General features: G+C 44.4%; 1 protein-coding gene across 2 annotated transcripts in view; it reads left to right on the forward strand.

The window, feature by feature from the left end:
* TSNARE1 (t-SNARE domain containing 1) overlaps window positions 1-21,428 on the forward strand; it is a 1,167,042-nt gene that overhangs the window by 182,007 nt on the left and 963,607 nt on the right. For both annotated transcript variants that reach the window (XM_085604814.1, XM_085604815.1), the window contains exon 3: window positions 10,644-10,708. The gene's annotated coding sequence lies outside the window, so the exon portion shown is untranslated. The remainder of the gene's footprint in view (window positions 1-10,643; window positions 10,709-21,428) is intronic.

Consider the following 21,428-nt stretch of genomic DNA (forward strand, 5'->3'; position numbering starts at 1 on the left):
GAGTGGTGGTGACGTTTTCTGGTCGCCATTTTGAGCGGTCTAGTGGTGTTGCAGACACGCTGTCACCCTACTTAAACCAGTCCTCAAGCGCGCAGTGGTAACGCGCAGCGGGCGCGCCTTCATTGCGCCTGAGTCGTGCTAGAGTCCTGCCCGTCTGCGCCAGTCAGCGCGAAGGAGGCGCGAGGCGTGGCGGTACTCTGCTCGTGGGAGTTTGTAACTTTCTAAGGTTATGTCCTCGGTGAGTGGATATTCCAGGATGAGTTGTTGGGCATCGGGCACTCGGTCCCATGTTGTGCGCATGGGCCTATTAGCCCCCTCTGTGGCCCGTATAAGTGTGCCTGTGGAATTTGGTCGCTTAATGCCCCTTCTTCGATCTCTGCTCTGACGGAGTCCTCTCCGGTTAAGTCCTCTCGCAGTAGACCACTGGTCTCTCGAGATATTACTATTTGGAATCTCAACATCAGGTCCCTTCTGAAGCACCACTCAGAACTTCATGATCTTATAAGGGATGAGACACCTGACGTGTTCTTCATGACGGAAACATGGCTTCAGGAAGTGGACACGGCAGCCGTGAATCTTGCACTCCCTCCAGAGTACTCCATCTTCACTCACAATCGGGCATCTAGGGGAGGTGGCATCGCCGTGGTCGTAAAGTCCTGCTACCCTTGTGACTGGAGGGTAGTGAATTTGGTAGGATGTGAAAGTGCGTTCTTCAGAATTTCTATTAGCCATCATTTTACTTTGTCTGGCCTCCTAATTTACCGTCCTCCCGGGTGTGACACTGCTTTTAGAAAGGCTCTCCCGGAATGTGTCAGCGCTTTGGCAATGGGCTGCGCAAACTTCAGCATCCTTGGAGACCTTAATCTTCATTTTGATTGCTGTCATATCTCTGCCATTAGTAGTACTTTGGCGGATTTGGAGGCCCTTCAGCTAAATCAGCTGGTTACCTCCCCCACTCATGTGGGGGGCCACATTCTTGATCCTTTATTTACAAACTTGACAGGGGCTAAGGTGGCTAGGCCCAGCCCAGTTGCCTGGTCCGACCACTTTTTAGTGAAAATTCTTCTTTTGATCAAAGAACATCCATTCGAGCCCCTGGATAGAGTAGTGCATAAACGCCACTGGAAGAAACTCAAACTGGAGGATTTTCACCATCTCCTGGAGGTCAACCCACTAGGCCCTTTTCTCAATGTAGATTCTGGGTATGACCTTTTTTGTGATTGGGTTTCTCGGGCCTTGGATGTATTGATCCCCGCGGTCTGGACGAAATGTCGTCCCAGAGAACCCAGCCCATGGTACGACAGTTCACTGGTGCCGTTAAAAAAAAGCTTGTAAACAGGCAGAAAGGGACTGGCGGAAATCCTATGAGGCTGGGAAAAAAACTGTATTTTTCTAAAATTAAAACATATCATAGAGCTGTGTGTAGAGCCCGTGCAGACTATTACTCACAGGAATTTAGAACTAGCCTCAATCCGTCCAAGCTAATTTTTAAGGTCCTAAAGGACCTGACGGCCAAAAGAGCTTCTGCGGCGGAAATTTGTTCAGTGGCCCATTGCGAAGACCTGGCCTCTTTGTTCCTTGAAAAGGTCCAAGCTATTTATCGTGCCTTTCCCATCACTGAGCCGGTAGCTGAGCCTACTAGCCCTACACCGGCCATATGTGAGGCCTTGGCCTCACTCCCTAGATTGTCGATGGAAACTTTTCATAAGCTGGCCTATAAGATAAAATCTGGCTCGCCAGCGGATCCTGTGAGGCCAGCTCAGTTCAGAGACTCTGCTGCTATTTGTCTTCCTCCAGTGCGCCACCTCATAAATCTTTCTCTCGCCTCGGGTGCTGTTCCAATTAAATGGAGACAGGCTGTTGTGACACCCATATTGAAAAAGTCTACAATGGACCCCCTTAAACTCGAGAGCTATCGCCCGATCTCTCTCCTCCCCTGGGCCGCGAAAGTTGCTGAGGCCTATGTGAACGGGGTGCTGTCTGAACATCTTGTGAGGGCAAGCATTCTGGATTCCTCCCAGAATGGTTTTCGTGCTGGTCACAGCACCGAGACAGCCTTGCTCTCAATGACGGAACATCTTCGTTCTGTGCTTGACTCTGGTCAGACTGCGGCACTGGTATTACTTGATCTTAGTGCCGCGTTTGATACGGTCTCGCACAGGATCCTACTCCAACGTCTCAGAGAGGCAGGTGTTACGGGCACTGCACTCGACTGGTTCCGCTCCTTCCTTGCTGATCGGACCTTCAAGGTTACTACCCCGCCTTTTGAGTCCAAGTCCTATCCGCTGGAGCTGGGTGTGCCTCAGGGTTCGTCGTTGAGTCCCACATTATTCAACCTTTATGTGAGACCGCTAGCGGCTGTTGTCAAACATTGGGGCATGACTATGGTCTCTTATGCTGACGAAACGCAGCTGGCGGTCGCCCTGAGTGGGGACTCTGACCTCGACGCCCCCAGATTCCGGGATGGACTCCTGGCGGTAGCTAGCTGGATGAATGCCAACTGTCTTCAGCTTAATGCTAAAAAAACGGAGGTCATGATTGTGGGCAAGCGGACGGATCTTTGGGGTGACATGTGGTGGCCTCCTGACCTGGGTGTAACTCCTATTCCAGTTTCAGAGGTAAAAAACTTGGGGGTGTGGTTAGATCCTGCCCTCAGTTTTAGTGGCCACACAAAAAAAGTGGCGGCTACCTGTTTCGGCATTTTACGAGGGTTGAGACCCATCTTGAGGTTCTTTGATGCTCCTACCAGGCAGTTGGTCATACAGGCATCCATACTATCTCGGCTTGACTACGCCAGTTCGCTCCTGTTGGGGGCCAACCAGGCTGAAATTGCCCGGATGCAACATGTCCAGAACGCCGCAGCAAGAGCCCTGGTAGGTTTACCGAGGTTCTGCTCTGCGGAAAGTACCATCCGTTCTCTGCACTGGCTGCACATGGCACAGAGGATCCATTTTAAGACCTTGTGTCTTTCTTTCAAGATCCTCAAGTGGGCCTCTCCCCAGATTCTTGATAATCTTTTGGTGCCTTACGTGCCCTCGCGCTCTTTGAGATCCCTGGGTCAAAACCTGGTGGTGATCCCACGGTTCAGGCTATGCAGGGCCGGAGGCCAGTCCTTCCGGGTTTTGGCTGCAAAATTTATGGAATTCTCTTCCGTCCCACATTCATGAAATGGATGAGCTTTTGAAGTTTAGGAGGGCTATTAAAACGCATTTGTTCCCTCATTCATCTTAGTAGTTTGATCTGCGCGCTTCTGCCCTTGTACAGCTGTGTTGTGTTTCGGACCTCTCTCTAAGCGCCGGGACGCCCCTTGGCTGGGGCAGCTGTGCGCTATAGAAGTGTTATTAACATAACATAACATTCCTTGGATGCAGTAGGCACCAGGGATCTACCAGACTGTGATCCCTCAAAAAGTCCCCCCAATACTGCTCTGTCCAGGGAGTTTGCTTTATCAGGTGGCTCAAATCTGTCAATGTTTGGGTCCCAAGCCAAGTTCCAGTCACCACCCACCACTACTTTAGTACGCCCAAATTGCTTCAGTGGTCTTGAAATGCCCAAAAGAAAAGCTGTCCTATTGGAGGTTTGGGCATATATTGAGCTCACTATAAACGTAGTGTCCATATTTGTCAGCCATGCAAAAAGATATCTACCCGATGGGTCAATACATGCCTTTTATATTACATATTGTAGGATCCCTACACCACATTTCCTTGGTGAAAAGGGTGGAAGTGCTGTCGAAGAAGTGGTATCAGTACTGTTCCTAAGGCAGCTGCTGATCACCCTACCGACCCAGTCCCTCTTCAGTTTGTCCGATTCTGTTTTTAAGAGATGCGTCTCTTGGAGTAGGGCAATGTTGGGCAATCTAGTAGTTAAGTAGGTGAGGGTCTTTTGCTGCTTAATGTAATGTGTTGGGCCATTCACATTAAGGGAAAGAATCCAAAGGTTCTGTGCCGTTGGCGGTTCAACAATAAGGTCTAATGAACGGGAGGGCTGCAGTTATACCCCTATATCGTATTGTGCCGAAGACGGTGTTGTACATGAATCCACATGGACAAACTGCTCTAAGATAAAAGAAAAGCAGAATAAGGCAGTACAATTCAACACGTAGTACCCTTCCAAAGAGCGCACCAAGGGAAAAAAGATATCTGGAAACTTCTTTGGGCAGGACCATCAAAGTTTGGACATGACTTTGTGCCAGGCGGGTGAAGTTTGCAGAAACATAGAAATAAGGCGAGCACAAGGCCTGGGGAGTGTGTGTGTGTGTGTGTGTACACGTGTGTGTGTGTGTGTACACGTGTGTGTGTGTGTGTGTGTGTGTGTGTACACGTGTGTGTGTGTGTGTGTGTACACGTGTGTGTGTGTGTGTGTGTGTGCGTGTGTGCACACGTACGTACGTACACACACAATAATATCTTCCAGCTCCGGAGCGGGCCTCGGTAGGGAGGCATTCGCGGCATGCAGCACAGCACTCTGGCTGATTCCCCCCCTGTGTACTTGCCTTGTTCGTCCAGGGGAGAGGGGTTTATACAGTTCAAATTTGGATACTGTGGAGTCTTTGTCTAGAAGGACTGGCTCTTTCAGTTCCAAGGGCTTTACCCTCTGTGGGGTCCTTAAGTCCATTAGAGAGGAGCCGACCCCCCTCCCCCCTTTTATGTTTGAAGCTTCTGTTTGGAGGCCTTACCTGGTCCCGCACCTTTGCGCATTCCTCCATGCTAGGTGCATACATTTTGTGAGGATAAGGGAGAGGAAGCGGCAGGCCCACAGGACACGATGTCAGGAGCTTGCCTTTCTCAGCTCTAATGTGGGCACCGGGAGGGAGACATCTGCGGTATGCAGTACAGTACTCCGGCAGCTCCCCTCTGCTCACTTGCCTCAGTCGGGGTCCTAGTGAGGGTCTGCACCTCCAGATTTCAAGCTGTGTGTGTGCCTTGCGCCTTCCAGCTTGGTTGCCAGCCATTGTTTGATGAATTTGCTGACACAGTGCGGTGAATTTCACAGCGAGGCGGTGGGCGGCTGGAGCAGAATCACGGGCGACGGCCATCTTGGATGATGCCAGATTGCGTTCCCCCTCCCAAGTGGTTATCGATATCAGAAGGTATCTTAGCCCACACACCTGACTCCTAAAATGGTATAGTAATCTAAAAGTAAAGCCCCCTAGCCCTGCCACCTTGGTCCTGTGCTGTTCTCAGTAGTGCAAACACTACAATATTAGGGTCTTAGGCCCCAGTGTTACGTAGTTATGTGTCTAGAGTTAGAGACCACCTACCCTGTCGAAGATCCCCATGACTAGGTTTTGGATTTGGTGAAACTTTAACGTTGGAGAAGCGTAAACTGGATTTATTTGAGCAGAATGCCTTTGTTCAAGCCAATATCATTTATGAGAATGAGAGCATTAGTTTTGTGCCCGTCACTGCCCTTTCGTCTCTGCTAGCTGTGAAATACATTTTATTAAGTGTAACTATCTTTGTCACAGGAGTGTTCTATTGGTGCAGATCATGCATATTTTGCTGGTAGGAGTAGTAGAAAATTAGATATGCCAGTTTGTTAGCCAGAATTTCATGCCAAAAAGATCCCTACAAACATTTCCTCACCCAAAATGATATCATTGATTATTTCATTGGTTTATAGATTAACAAATTAATTACATAAGTCGTAAAATCCATTTTGTACAAGTAACAGCACAAGCTCCAAACTATGAAGGAAGCACTGGGTTACCTTAAAATAATCTAGTTACTGACGCATAACAAATTGAAAGCAGATTAAAAAAATGTGGATTGTAATGAAAACTGCGCTGGTAGTAAAAGAGAAGAAAAAAAACGGTTCTAAGAAGGATAAGAGACTAAACATTCCATTTCAAAGTATTTTATTAATTTTATAAGCAAGTACATTGGCATTTACGAGGTTTAGCCAAACTTAGTTGTGTTGCAGTAATTACAGGTACTTTGGTATACATGTTTAGCAAAACCCTTCTGCATTGACTTGCTGGGAAATTAGGTAGAGGATGATAGAAAGAGGGGGGATAGGAAAGGAAGGGTAAAGAGAAGATCCAAGAAAGGTTCTTAAATGAATTTTAATATCACAGAAACAAGACCGAGCTTGGTGAGCCCTTGGTTAGTTCGTGGTTGTAATTTAATTTACATAAATGTTCAGCAAAAGTACAACAGGATGACATCAGCCTAAATACAAAATGAGGAAACCGTTTCTATGCAGTATTTTCAATTTCTTGACTAAATTGTGAATTTGAAAATTGAAGGTAAAAGATAATGTATTCCCTGAGGAGGGCTAGTGTTTTCCCATTAAGAGACACATGGGTTGTAGCAGTATCTGAAGATGTACGTAGCCCTGTAATTCAGCCACGAGCTAAGAAATGGAAACCAGGATTGTAGGAAGCGATTGCCGCTTTGTTGTCGGAGGCTCCCTCGGGTCCCCTGAAAAGGGCAGGGAGAAGGATGCGGAGGACCAAGGAGCTCCAGCAGTAAGCATCAACTTGAAGACTGTCACCTCTGATTATGGCGGTCTCTGCCATTGTGCGCGGAATTACAAGAAATCCTGGCTCCTTGGTTAACTGAGCGAAGAGCAGCTGTCTTGTGCATCTCAGCTGTGCTGCATAACCTAAGGCTGGTCACTGAAACTGCTTGCGATCTGGTCCAGTGAGCTTAAGTAGGACCTGGAAGCATAGATTATTAGCGAGGCCTGGCAGTGGGAGATGCTCAGAAGGCAAGTTGCTGCAATAGACTGTGTCTAATATCGCAGCTTGTAAAGGGAGCTACCATTTACAGTAACATTACCGATGCTAAAATTCAATGATAATCTTTGAAAATAACTAAGTACACTAAAGGTGCAGATACGAACTCTCAAACAGCTTCCAGTGATGAATAGTGCTTGATGCCCTACTTGCCCAGTGATGTAGTTACTTGGGCTCAAAACTTGACCTGTATATTGATATCGTTTTGTTTTCCTTTTTATCACTCAAACAGCCCCTGCTGGTCAAGTACGGACAAAGCAGCATATCATCCTGCTCCCTTCTTAACTTGCTGCCAGACTGCCACCCTATTTGCCCATTGTAAATTACCCCCCAAAGGGATCCACTGCCAGCAAAAGTTTAGAGATCCCCTTCTGGCTCAGACTGAAGCTGCTGATGTCATGCATACTATAATAAATGTCTGATTGGTGCTGAACTCCATGCCAGGAGCCTTGAATAGAACTAGGACATTTCTCTGCTGATGAATTCTTCCTTGGGCAAGTGTATTACACCATGAGGGTAATTTCTAAATAAGCAAAAAAATACAAACAAGCTCCTGACATCTTTCCTGTTCTGCTGTTCTTTGCAATCAAAAACCTCCTTGTCGACAAATAATGTTGAAGTCATCAAGGACCTCCTAGTCTTGGACGTCTTTCAGAGGTGCTTCACTACAAAACCCATCCTTGGCTGCCTCGTCAGTGGCCTTTCCACCAACTGTCAGCATCACCCCCTACAACACCGTTTGCAGTTACTGTTTATTGATGGTTATCACCACAATCCCAATTGGTGTCAGGTAATTGTTGATATGTAGATCGATGGCGCACTTCAGCAACCTAGAGATCAAAGTCCTCCTGCCGTAGGTCTCATCAGACTTGACCGTACTTAAACTGTTCCAAGCCACATGAACTTAAAAAAAAATATGTATACGCCTCCTGCACAACTTCTAGGTACGAGAAGGGAAACATAAGACGTCAACCATGAGACTGACTTCATTCCATCCTACAGCTGGGTTTATTGCTGCAAGGGCAAACCTTGAAGGGTTTGATGAGCTGGAAAGTGAGGAAGAAAGCTATGTTGAAGCAGATGTTGAATACAGCTCCACTCCCCATTTGCAATGCTGTTTAACGTTCACATTTTCCAGAGGACTGTATGTTTTTCTGCAATCCTAGGAGTCAATGGTTTATATTATTACAGATCTTCTTGTATCTACACATCAAAGAGAGGACGAATTATAATATATTCTTGTGGCCATCACTAAATCAACACCCACCACGATCTCAACACCTCCTCCTCGGCCGCTGTGTCCTCTCCGAATAGTGCGTTTGACCTCAAGTGAAGAAACAGATGAGGAAGAGTGATAAGTTCCTCCAGCTGAAGAAGGTGATGAAGTAGGCGAGAATAGCGATGATCAATGGCATGATGGTAGTACCCTAGATACTCATGGTCTGATGGACCTCCAGGGCATTTAATAAAAAGTAGATTTTTTAAAATTATGATTTCTGAGAGCAGCCACACAAATTCACCCCAAGATCAGGTATGGAATGGAAGCCAGCTATGTATGAAAGCCTCTGCAACTTTGCTGACTGCTCTTCTTTGTTTGGAAAAGAAATGGAGTACCAGACAACGACCAGGCATGCCAGCGACCAGGCTATTCTAAATTGGATTAGACAAATTCTTCTGCAACACAACATCGATCCGCTAACCCTTTATGTCCATGCTCAGCTCCACCATACCATTAGGGAAGGAAAATGTATTCTTTTTGTAACTGGGTGAGCTCCATGTTGGGTACATCTATAAATGCTGCTAATGGCTTGGCAATGTCAGGAAAGTACTGCAGATGTGGAATGCCATAGTGTAATTCCTAACATGATCCTGAAAGGCATGGGCTTGGAAGCCTAGGCTAAAATTATTGAGACAAGATTGCTTCATCGTACATATTGGTGATGCAAATCGTGTCTCCTTCTGGCAGTTGTCAAGCACAGTGATCCGAAGAAGATAGAGCTGGCTAAAGAGCGCTTTTTTTCCGCCTGGAAGTTCAGGATAGAATTTTGATTATGCACTTTGACAGTGAGACATTTGACGAACGTGGATAAGGCATTGCAAGGGATTAAGATTAACGTTACCAGTTGTCGATTTTAATATCGAGACCCATCCACAATTTGTGAGTTTAGAGGGATATCATTGTAATCCTCCAGAGGCAGTTCATCGTACTATGGCCACCAACAGCAGGAACAGCTAACTGTAGTAAAGTAATTTACTTTAAAGAGTCTTGTCCTATCACTAGTGAATGTTATTTGACACCTGGAAAAGATCCAGCTTTTGTGCCCGCAGTCAGGCTGGTACCAACCCCAATTGGAGGAAAGCTACCCCCAAAAGCAGTTTTGAGTGACCACAGAGGAGGGAGGGGCTGCTAATTACCCTGGCCATATCTGTGGGTGGGCACACATACTCTTCACAAGGGGCCAAGGCTTTCCCCATCTTGGAGTTTCAAAGTGAGGGGGCACTGTGGGATTGTTTGCAGTAGGGAAAACAAGAACTGTGGAAATAGTGCATTGTGTTAAACCCAGGGAACGTTTACCCCTTTGGTTGGGTAGTGTCCAAGATTAAGCCCTCAGAACATTTACTGGGCCTGCAGAAGATCTGCACCTGCTGTTTGTGACCTGAGAAGAACCATGAAGGATTGAACATGCTCCCCCTTGTAACCAGGGCAAAGAAGTAGACTCCAGGGATCAGTTGGCTGAACTCCTGTTTGATTACAGGGACACAACAAGCTGCAAGAGGCCCTTTCCTCTAAAGTAAACAGCTTTACTGATAAGAACCGGTCCATGAATGAATGGTGGTGTTAGTCACTGCATGGCACCCTGAGAGTCTCTTAAGTGCCCCCCCTGAGACCTGGGGACTGTAGAGGTGTATGTATGTGGTTGTGAGGGTACCAGAAGAAAGTTTGAAATATTTCAAGGTGATTTGCAGGAAAAAAGTATTGGACCCTGTGTTCCAGAGCATCTGAAGGCTCCCAGGACCTCCAGAAAAAACAATTAAGTTCCATTCTGCAATAGGACTTTGACATTTTACAGTTGGAACGCTCCAGAGCACCAGCGAGACCAACTTGCATTATGTATCCAGCCTTCGGTTCCATAGTGGCAGCTGCAATTTCAGCAGAGGCCCGCTTAAGGAAGATTTTTCTTCTCAAAAAGTGTCAGTCTATGGCTGCGTTGGTAGTTAAAAACGTTTTGCGTCCGACCTCAAATTGTGCCTAAATCACATTCTGCTGCTCCCATAGACTCTCATATGTGCTTTGCACTTTTTGGTGCCTTTTTCAAGTAGATCTTTAAAAATCCGTAGCTCCAGTTCCGTTATTGCATTTTTGTAGTTTTGTCTATATTTTACTCCAGTTTTCTCTTTAGTTTAAAATTGGTTACAGAGTTTTATTGTGTTTTGTAAGAGTTTGTATAATGTGTACTGCTTAAATACTTCACACATTGCTTTTTATTTACACCTGAATGTTTTGTGTCATATTACCTTGGATTGACCACAGTTTTCTTTCATTTAATTTGTGAGACATCTAGAAGGTTGTGGTCTTATCCTTTGAGATGGACACTTGACCACCTCAAATAATGATCCTTTTTCCTACAGTAGGAATTGCTGACTAGATTACTTGTCCATTATGCATTGTAGGTTATGTGTGAGTTGTTAATTGTAGTAGTGATTGATTTAATTTCAGCCACCCTTTTTTTTACCATTCCAGTTTTCTTCATCTCCTTTCACTGGGTTGTTATGGGAAAGGGATCATGCCTGGTCTGTAGCTAGTACAAACCCTTCTTCAAAGCATGTCGTCACTGTATATGATTTTCTAGTAGATGACCACACGATTAGGAGTCTGATGTACTTTCGTTTTGGTTCCCAGATTCTCAAGCATCGGAGTCCAGGGGCTCGTCTCTCTGCCTCCCTGCCAAGGGTATACCTCATAAGGTGAGCACCACCAACAAGCACTGACTACACGGCTCTTGAGATTTGTGATGACTGCCACATGCACAAATTAACAATGCATGCACGTAATGTTTGAAAGAAGGGAAGTGTTTTTGTTGTAGTGGTGTAAACTACTGGCTTCGGAAATCACAACCTCCGTTTGCTTGTGCTCTTTGAAAGGGTTTAATTGTCCTTTTCAATAAAAAAGTTGATGAGCGAGTCATCTGTTCTTTTTAAGGTGTGCATGGTGAAAAAGTTGTCATTTTGGTTTGGTAATGGTAAATCGCTGCTCTCACCTCAGTTTTTACCTGGGAACAAGAAAATACATCGCCACGCAGTCGTAACATCCAGTTTGATTTCGTTTTATTTTGAACTCTGTTTCAAACCGTGGCTTCACTGATGCCCTGACTTGAACTGTAGCGCGTGCCTGTGCTGAGGACTGTTGCAAAAAGAGCAATTGATGGACAGAATGCAGAACAATGTCATACATTCACCCCAGTACAGAGATCTGGGCCTAAATCCATCGTTTTTTTGCTCACCATGCCATTCTAGTTTGAACCCAGCCATATGCAAATCGGTCTTGACCCTGCCCCCAATGTGAACAGTCCATCCCAAACTGCCAGGCCAGGTCCTCCCTCGACTGGAAACACGCATCCTAGGAGCGGTTTCAGGGTTTCACCTCTCATCAGCCAGGATAGCCTGACTCCACTGGCATGGAGATCACGGGACCCACGTCTGGGCATAACCGTCCCACTCAGGGTGACCAATGCAAAAAGAATAATTGATGGACAGAATGCAGAACAATGTCATACATTCACCCCAGTACAGAGATCTGGGCCTAAATCCATCGCTGAGGACAGAGCATTTTTTTTCTAATACCATGTACTGTTCCTTCTATGCTGGGCGCACCTAATTAAAGGTCTAATTTAGAACGGTCAGTCAGGCACAGGTGTCCTTAAGGTTACACAAAGCAAGATCTTGTATTGGCAAAGCCCTACTTTAAATGGGCGTTAAGCAACTATTATGATGTTGCTTATGGTTACGGATTCATTCACCTACTAACACGCCCGTTTTAGACCATAGTAACACGCTACCACTAGGGTTCCCAGCTTATTTACTTCAGCGACTGCTGTGCATATATCTATATATCCCTTGACAAAATCCAGTAAATTCACTTGCAATCTATAGCTCCTGGAGTGTATGTTTTCCTGTTATATGGACGGAATTTGTGAGATTTATGGGTATATTCACAAAAAGTATACGTTTATGGCGGGTATATTACGTCGTAGCTACTGAACAACGATCTAAAGCAAAGTGCCATAGTTTGTTTCATGAAGTGTGAGATGCGTCAACATTGAACGGTTTAATAGCCCCCATCGGTCAATGTCCAAGGATTCAACCCTCCCCTAACTGCAGCAGAGGTGCTGATAGTGACAGGAATCAATTCGTGCAATTCTCGGCAGTTTAAAATATTAATTAAGTAAAATCTTTGCCAGAAACATTCATAGGTTCAGGTGTGTTAATAATACAAACTTCGAAATAGGTGCAACGGGTTAAAATAGTGAAAAATACATTTTAGTCTTTCAGTGTAAGTCAATGAGAGCATCAGTTAAATTGTTATGATGCCTATAAGAGTACTAAACTGTTGCCCAGAAAGGGCTTCCTGGCGCTAAAGCAATAGAAATAGTTCCTCATAAATCACCGATACAAGGTGATTTTTAGCACCTTTCTATTTTACTTGTCTATAGACGCCCATTATACTCTGTGAAGGTGTCAGAGTTTGGGCACGTGCCAAAGTTCTCCTATGGATTTTTTCAACGTTACAAGGATCACAGAGTCTTATATGATAAGTTAAACTTAGTTGGAAAAGACTGGTTTCACCTAGTTAGTTTTATGGACGTTGGGCTGTTTTGCAATACCGTTTCGCATGCGGGGGTCCCTTAGGGCTCTTAAACTGTGATGGCGCTCAGGGTCAAAGAGTTCATCAAGTGCACAAAAGTGACAGAAGTGATGGTGCTTTAGATGAAACTGGGATGGGTCCATTTTCTCTCGGTGTGGCTTCGCCCATGTCCTTGGCATGGAAGTCAGAAAAAGTCTCTGGTGGTGGGTTTTGTTTCTCCTTGTTTTGATGTGTAGCCTTTTTAATCTACTGTCTTTAAATTAAACTAAACAAACAATATATTATTATGTAACTTGAATTCCACACTTGCCTCGGTTTTGAAGCTTCCATTTAGGATGGTCACATTTCTGTTTTTTGTTATGCCCTGTTATAGCACATTTTGGGATTATGTTCGCCTGTTGAGCTGAGTTCAGTCGGTTCATAGGTCCTCGGGAGCATCTGATTTGCTAGTGAAGAGCCGTATAAAAGGCATGAAAACAAATTAATTGGCTGCTTTTTGAAATAAATAACATGCCCTGGCAAATTTACTCTATATTTTTGAATAACATAAAATGCCATGCGTTCGAGAGCGCCATGCTCTCAAGAAGCGTAAGCACGCCTATGGGACAATGGGTCCTCTTCAAACCAACGGGCTGAAGAGATGGGAAGAGGGATGGGGTGGACTAATTATTGTGGGTTTTTTTTTTATCGATGCAAACAAGATTTTGAGTGAAGTGGCAGAGTTCATCACCTAGTATAATCATAAGTACCAAAAAATATAAGGGAGACTGAGAAGTCTAGAATGTTATTCCGGCCGCTGGTCGTCCTAGCTACCCCGCTTCATTCGCAGACTTCCGTGATGCAAACAGTACCTCATGTATGTTTAATAATTAATAAAGTGGCAGATGCCGTGGGCACTTCATGTCTAGGGTAATTTTACACTTTTAGTGATGCAACCAAATGGTATAAAATTAATTTGCCTAATATTTGCAGATTTATTGTTGAGGTGTGAATGCGAACATGAAAATACTTTAAAAATGACCTATTATGGTGGTGATGAGGCTTTGCATTTACAGGATCGAATATTCTGTGCTCCCTACATAATTCATTATTGTGCTTCTCTGAATAATTCATTGTTGCTTAGCATGTTTAGCTTCACATGTATACAAACACTGCCTGACTACATCCTCACGATTGCTGGAAAACTCAGTGTACCATGATGAGGAGTTGTGCATGCTATCTGACCTCGTTGTGGCAAGAGAGTTTTATGTCTTGCTAGTAACTCCAGCTTGTCGTTTTGCATCTGACAACAATACTGTACATTGACCTCGGAGAAAACATTTACTTATTGCAGCTAATTCCCTTTTATTGAGCAAGGCTTTCTGATGTGCTTGTAAGCAGTGCTTTAAGTTCATAGCACGTGTTGTTGGCAGGTTAGGAAGTTTGAAATCATGAACTTTGAGCAGTAGTTCTCTTCATCAGTGAGGACCACTTCAGGAAGCAGTGGAAGATGCTGCTGCTACAGACGATATGGGTTCAACGCCAAAAAGCGATTGAGACTGCAAGAGGGAGAAGGAGCTGAAGTTGGATACCCTGCCTTGGAAAAGAAAGAAGGGACTCACCGTCGGCGTCGACTACCCAAGGAGAAATCGATGCCTCACAGTTGAAATAGAGGTGAGCCTCCAAAAGAAGAGTGGTTTTTGAGGAATCCTTAGTAGGGTTTCAAATCCACTTAAGATTTGTGGAAGACAGAGGCTATGAAGCGGAGAAAGTTTCAACCACCGACAAGGCACAAAGGGAGATTGGCAGGATCTTGATGCAGATTCATCAGAGAGGAGCTTTGCCTCCCCCTCTCGTTCGAGGCTTTCATGCCCTGACTGCTTTTCCATGTACAACTTCCCCATCAAAGGGCGCTGCAGATAAATCTGGGAAGGACCCAGAGGAGGAACAGTCACAAGCATAATTTCTTCTTGAAACAGTTTTTTGCCGTTGCAAAAGAAGAGACTGTAACTCCCTCTACACCCAAGTATTTTAGATCAGGGTAGGGAGGCCTTTTAGGGAGCCAGCCCTATGTAATGCAGTCACGCCAAGGGTTGAGATAAAAAATATAAACAATTTTGAAAAAATCCGGTATACAAAAAAGGCAGAGCAGTGGCAGACTCAGTCATGGTGGCCAACGTTGAGAAAAGAGCTAATGCCAAAGTGTCAGCGGGCCCTTCACCAGAGAAGTAAAGCAAGAGAGCGGGGATGATGGCATGCAAAGAAGAGAGAGCGCACCTGGCACCCAATGGAGAGTAGCCTATTCCATTACTCTCCTCAATAGATATGGACATCACCAGTGGGAGGAAAGTGAGCAGTTGATGCAGTACCTCCCTGAATTCTCCAGACAGAGGGTAAACCACATCATTTAGGAGGGCAAGGCTCGCTCCTACACCTACCACTTAAACGCACAGGGCACCACAGAAACGGCAAGCAGACTTCTGTGGAATTCCCCTGGAAAACATACCCTAGCTGGGAGCACAAGAACAAGTAATTCCTCTGGTTCACTATTATATAGGTGCACTATCAGTTCAAGATAATTCCCTATGTGGTAAAGTCTGTACCCCAGGTGTTTACAAAAAGTTTGGTTGTGGTGGCAGCACACTTGAGAAGGTAGGGGATTCATCCATACAACAACCTAGATCAGTGGCCTCCAAACTTTTTAATGCCCTCCCCTTCGCGCAGCGGGGGGGGGAAAAATCATCGGGCCACCCTCAGAATTTTTCACAATAATTCAATTAAATTGGAAGTGTTTAAATATGTCTAGATTTATTTAAACATTCCAGTGGAGTTCTCATACCGTTTTAAAGATGCAATTAAATACATGATTGCCAAACATACTATTCTGGTCTGTGTAAAAGTATTCATAGTAGATATTAGAAATTGGGGTGGTGGTTTTGAAGAATATTTGACTCCCCTTTGCTTTTGACACTTACTCCCACCTAGGATATAAATGATAAAAGATTTTACTGATAGCCCATTACAGCAAGGTTTACTGCCACTCGCTTAAAACAAAGCACTGTTATCAGCAATCTGCTTTTTTTGGCTAGAGCCTGGCACCCTCACTTGGATCACTTGAGGCCACCCTAGAGGGCCCGCCCCACAGTTTGAAGACCCCTTACCTGGATGATTGGCTGGTAAAGGTAACACAATTCAAACAATGCCAGAAATGCTTATTTATTTATTTGAATAGTTTTATATAGCGCTGGCTAGACCCGACCCGGAGGTATCAGAGCGCTTTACATGAGGATCAGTGTGTAACAGGTTACATAAGTTACATCAGTTACAATTACAAGTATAGGCATAGGAGAAAGACATGAGAATACATAATAAAAAAAGTTATTAGCCGTTGCATAGCCAAGACTAACTTAAAACTGTCATGCATACCCTATGCAGTCTGTCGTTTTCAGATAAATCAGAAACCTTCTACCCAATACTGGAGAAAGAAAAGGCATTTCTAGGGGCAAGAGTTAATTTCAAGGACACCATAGATTCCCCACAAACAAAAGGTTCCTGCCATTAACAAAGCAAACCTGCCATTACCAGAACGGCCAATCTTGGACAGCAAGGACTGTTGGAAACTGATGGACATGAGGGCCTCATGCACTCACTAATCCCCCGTGCAAGACTCCACATAGATAAGGAATCAATGGTCTCGGGCAACAGGAAGTTGGAGGATCGTGTAGTTGTTAATGTAAAGAAGGAAATAGCATGGTGGAACATGAGCAATAACAAAGTAGGCAGGCCTTTCATTTGAAAAAACTCCTTCAGAGACCATTACCACAGATGGTTCCTATATGGCTTGAGAAGATCACATGGGAAACCTGACCATCCTGGGTCTGTGGAACCCAAGGGAAACAATTCAGCACATAAATGTGTTGGATTGTTTTGCTGGCACTAAAAGATTTTCAGGCACAAGTAAAAAGGAAGGCAGTACAACTCTAAATCAACAACACAACCACAGTGTTTTACTTCAACAAGCAAGGGACAAGTTCACAAATTCTGACAAATTAACCCTGAACATTTGGAAATGGGCCACCCAGATCGACATAATCCTCGTAACCATACACCTGCCACATATACAAAATGTGAGGTAGGCAGACTAATCAGACAAGCGAGCGTCTTGCACGAATGGGAAATAAAACAAGAAATATTGGGACTGAGTTTTCAAGAATGGGACACACCAGAATATGACTTTTATACAACCTCAGAAAACACAAAGTGCCAAACATTTGTGTCCAGGTACCCACACCATCTGTCCCAGTGGAATGCCCTAGTGATAGTGGTCAGGTAAATTTACATATGCTTTTTTCCCCGCTGCTACTGATATCACCCAGTCACCTGAGTGCAAGCAGTCTCCCATGACGCTAATCTTAACACTGTAATAGGCAAGGCAAACCTGTTTTCTCAGAACTGATGGAGATTTCTCAGGTGCAAATAATAGGGTCACCAGCCTTACACGACCTACAGTCAGTGCAAAGGGGACAGGTCTGTCGCCCAGGACCAGCCAGCCTCTTCCTAATTCGGCCATCGAGAAAGCTCTCAGAGATGACAATGAATGTGCTGAGGGAAGCCAGAGACATACTACAAGAAGATACTATGCTCCAAAATGTAAGAGAAATGTCCACTTGTAAAACAAGGAAGGCCTCCTTGACAGTAGAGCAAATAACACTGTCTAGGTGAACATCTCAAGTACACATCGCTTAAGGTTCATCTATCAGCCAAAGTGGCATACACAAGGGGGCACATGGGTAGACGTTTCTTCAACTCACCAGTCAATAAGAGATTCCTAGAATGTGAAAAGAGTATAGCATCTCCAAGATCAGCCCCCTTGCCCATATAAATTCTAAACTTGGTGTTGACACCCATTGAAGGAATCCTTTGCTAATGCTTAAAGCAAGACAAAAAGTTTTAACACTAAAACAGTGTTCTTAATAGCAATCACATCACTATCAAGGGTCAGCCAGCTACAATCCCTCCTGACACAGGAACCTTAAATGGAAATCCAGAAAGACTGAGTGGTCTTGCAAACAAACCCACAGTTCCATCCCAAGGTTATCTCGCATTTCAGTGTTAACAACCCATACAACTGCCAGGATTCTTCCAACAGTCCAAGGCACATGTGTAAAAAAATTGTAACTTGATGGACGTTTGCAGAGCATTTATGCCCGACTTGTAAAGAACTTAACAAATCTGGAAAGGAAGCCAGTTCTTTATTTCCTTTGCACAAGTAAGCAGGGGCTCATTAAGGGAACCATTGCGCCATGGATAGGACAGACAATCCAGAAATTGAACACAAAAGCGGGGCTAAAGCTAGAAGAGAAACTCGGAGCCCATATCAAGAAGATAAAGAGGTCAACACTCACCATTTTTATCAAACTTTTCCTTTAAAAATATATATGTATGGCAGCTACTTGGTCGTCCATAACTATCTTCACAAAACAATATTATGAGAATATTCAAGTCAATAGAGGCACAGGTGGGACAAAAGGTATTAAAGTACCCGTTTAGGAGCACAAACAAATTTAATCCAGCTTCCATAAGGATAAGGAAACTGCTACAAAATGTATGCACAGCATGTGAATCCAGAAAAGGACTGGTTACTTGCCTATAGTAGCTTTGCAGCTTGAAGCATTTTCGGGATTCACATGCAACAGTCCCTGGAAATAAAGTGTCTGACACACAAACTATGGAGGATCTACTTTTACATGCAGAAAGCCCCAAAAGACATAGACAAAATGTTGCCAAAGGGGAAACAAGAATCTGAATATCGCAACCATACACAGAAGCTTCCAGGGGTGCACGTCTGACATCATGAGGGGACGGAAATGCCACCAAATGGTGGTCAATAATGCCTGAGGAAAAAAAAAACTGAGGAAAATTCCATACTCATCCACTAGATTCATTGGTACTACTATTTGATGAGACCTAGATTGGTACTGACTTGCCCGGAGTTAGTAATCTTTTCCCAGTCTTAGGTCTTCATTGTCCCTGAGGCACTGGATTTTAGGAAATTAACCTTGAAAGCCACAATATAAAAATAAAAAAATCTATTAATTTTGACCACGTGATAAGAATCTTCCAGTAATTAAACCTAATGTGTAAACTTTATTTGAAGGCCCCTTCACCAATTAACTCAGAATAAAGCATCCCTGTGCTCCAAAAGCATTTTAGCCTAGGCCACCGTATTGTTCTCAAACATACATTAAAATCACCTATTATAAGCAGTTCCTTTAATTTGGTGGCCATGTGAACTAAAATATAATAGAACATTGGAATGTTGGGAACTCCTTTGAACAAAATGGAGGGCTCCGAGCTTCTAAAGCCCGGAGCTCCAACATTCCAATATTTGCTATTGCTATTGCTGTGAACAAAGGTCTCATGGATTGGAATCTCCTCGAGGTCACTGAGGCCTTTGTTTTATTTGTTGGATCATTCTGCCCTCTAATGACTGGATGTTCTAATAGCCTTACAGCCCACCGTAACCGGGCTATACCGACCATTAAAGGCCCACTCCCTTGTTAAAGGCCCTTACCTTCGGTTCGGGCCTTAAACGTTGGAGCGGAACTTTATTGGCTGGTATTGTCTGCTATGGTGGGCTATAAGGTTGTAATAGAGGAGAACAGGTGAGTGGTAGAAGGTAAGTTCTCATAAGATAGAAGTACAACTTGGCAAGCCACTTCACACATGCCTACATACACTGTCTTTCTTCCCCGTCTCTCATTCACTTTCCTTCTCACTGCTCCCGTCGGATCTGCCCTTCATGTTGTCCGTGCTAAGTCACCAGAGAGAGGCTTGGATTAACTGATGTGAGTGGTCTATTAAAATCACCGGTTGGTGGTTACCCACAGATTATCATTTCCGTGTCCCTACATGCACGTCAATATGGCTAGCATACTTAAACTTTGCCTCTCTTAGTCTGGCATAATTATAGCCAGTGATGTTGCCCCCGCCTGCATGCCCTTTCGATCCTACAGGTGCTCTTTTAATTAACAGAAGTGACAGCAAGGCATTTTAATTAACCCCAGAACCTTTTATCTATAGCCACAAACAGTTCGGATAATCCTTTGATGAATGTTTTTAATGCCATTTGATCACGTGGAGGCAGAAATTGACTTTGTGTCGGGCTTCAGGAGCTTGTGATATCGAAGATCTGGTGCCTTCATTCCGGTGGATATGTATTTTTGGCCTATTATTGCCTAGGTAATGCATTTGCGATGCACTCTGCTTTTGAATACTGTAGTTACAATACGATTCATTATTATGTTTGCCCAAAATTAATCAATCACTTTACTTGCCCTATTTGAGTTTTTGTGGAAATGACTTTGAGGCAGATGAGACTGTAGGTTAATCGTCTTGTAGCTGGTCAAACGGAAATTTCGACACAATGCGTGCATGCTATCATTCCAACAAGCCGAGCATCTAATGGCGAGAGTTCAAGCAGTAAATTGAGCTTCTGTGGTTGTTCTGTGCTCCACCTTGCAGACGTAATGAGTAGAAGTTGGGAAATGTTTGCACGGTGTCTGCCTTGCTCGAGAACACAGAGGCAAACAAATGGAATGTGAGCAATAATGTGAAGGGTGTCCTGTCCTAATGTTTCATGGGATGTGTGGGGTGTTGGTGAGTGACAGTAGAATGCGGTGGTCCACTCCATCTCACATGTATTTCAAACGCACACACAATATCCCTCTGCCCTGCGTGGATTCCGTACTCCACCATGCTGTCGCCACTCGCTGGCTTGTCCAGGTCCATCGAACCAGTCTTGTGGTCCTCATGCGTGTGAGGTTCTTTTTCTTTGTTAATGTTACTACTTGGATCGAAACTCCAAAAGTGGGCCCTAACACCTTTTATCTCATTCAGTATGCAACAGGATTCCCTTTTCATTGTTAGCAAAAATTAAATAATTGCTGGTATAGATGCATGTTATGGGCCTAGCCATATGTTCCGTGGTAGAATGGTACAATACATAAGCTCTCAAAGCCAAATAGTATGAAACAAGCGCACAATGGAATTAAATTCACTTTACTTCATATTTGTTCACTGGTTGAGGCGAACGGTGAGTGTGCCAGGGCAGAAAAGGGCGTACCATCATTCTGTCTTAGTTTTGGCGAATAGGGGTTGGCAATCTTGAATGTCAGCGTGAATGTTTTGAATGTGGCCTCCACCACAGTCTATCATTTCTGCATCAAACCGGTACAATAGGCTCCAAATGAGAATCTAAATGGGGCAATTAATGTTTCTCTGCTTGGTGACGCGCAGCCAGGCTTGCTAAAGCCATACTTCGAATCGGATACCCCGTGAGTAGTGGAAAGAACGAGACCAAATGACTATACAGAATATGCCCATTGGCCGCAAAGTTGCATTATAGAGAGTAAACAAAATGCATGTTAGTTTCATAGACAAACCTAGGAAATGAAGTTGAGGTGAACACAGTTGTATCCAAAATCAAATGCATCCTAAAAGGATCCTTAGAAAATCGCATATACATGCATCACCCCCAACTAGGGCTGCTAAGGATGGACTTTGACCAAAGATTTGTTCTCGTGACAGTGGGGATGTTTCCAGTCCAGTTTGGCATGCAGTGATAATGCTTTACCTACTTTGTACCCAGTTGTGGCTTGAACATGCTTCAAAGTCCCTTTAACTCCGTGTTGGTCCTTCAGACCATTCATAAACCGTAACTTTTGGGAAAGGCGCCGAGTCCCTTCTGAGTAATGTTGGGTCCTGAAGGCAAAGGGCAAGCCAGGATCCTTCATGAGCATTGAGCACAGTTGTCAAGTTAGCGGTGGAGGGTGGGGACTTGTG

This window comes from Triturus cristatus, chromosome 5_1, assembly GCF_964204655.1.
Source record: "Triturus cristatus chromosome 5_1, aTriCri1.1, whole genome shotgun sequence".
NCBI lineage: Eukaryota > Metazoa > Chordata > Amphibia > Caudata > Salamandridae > Triturus > Triturus cristatus.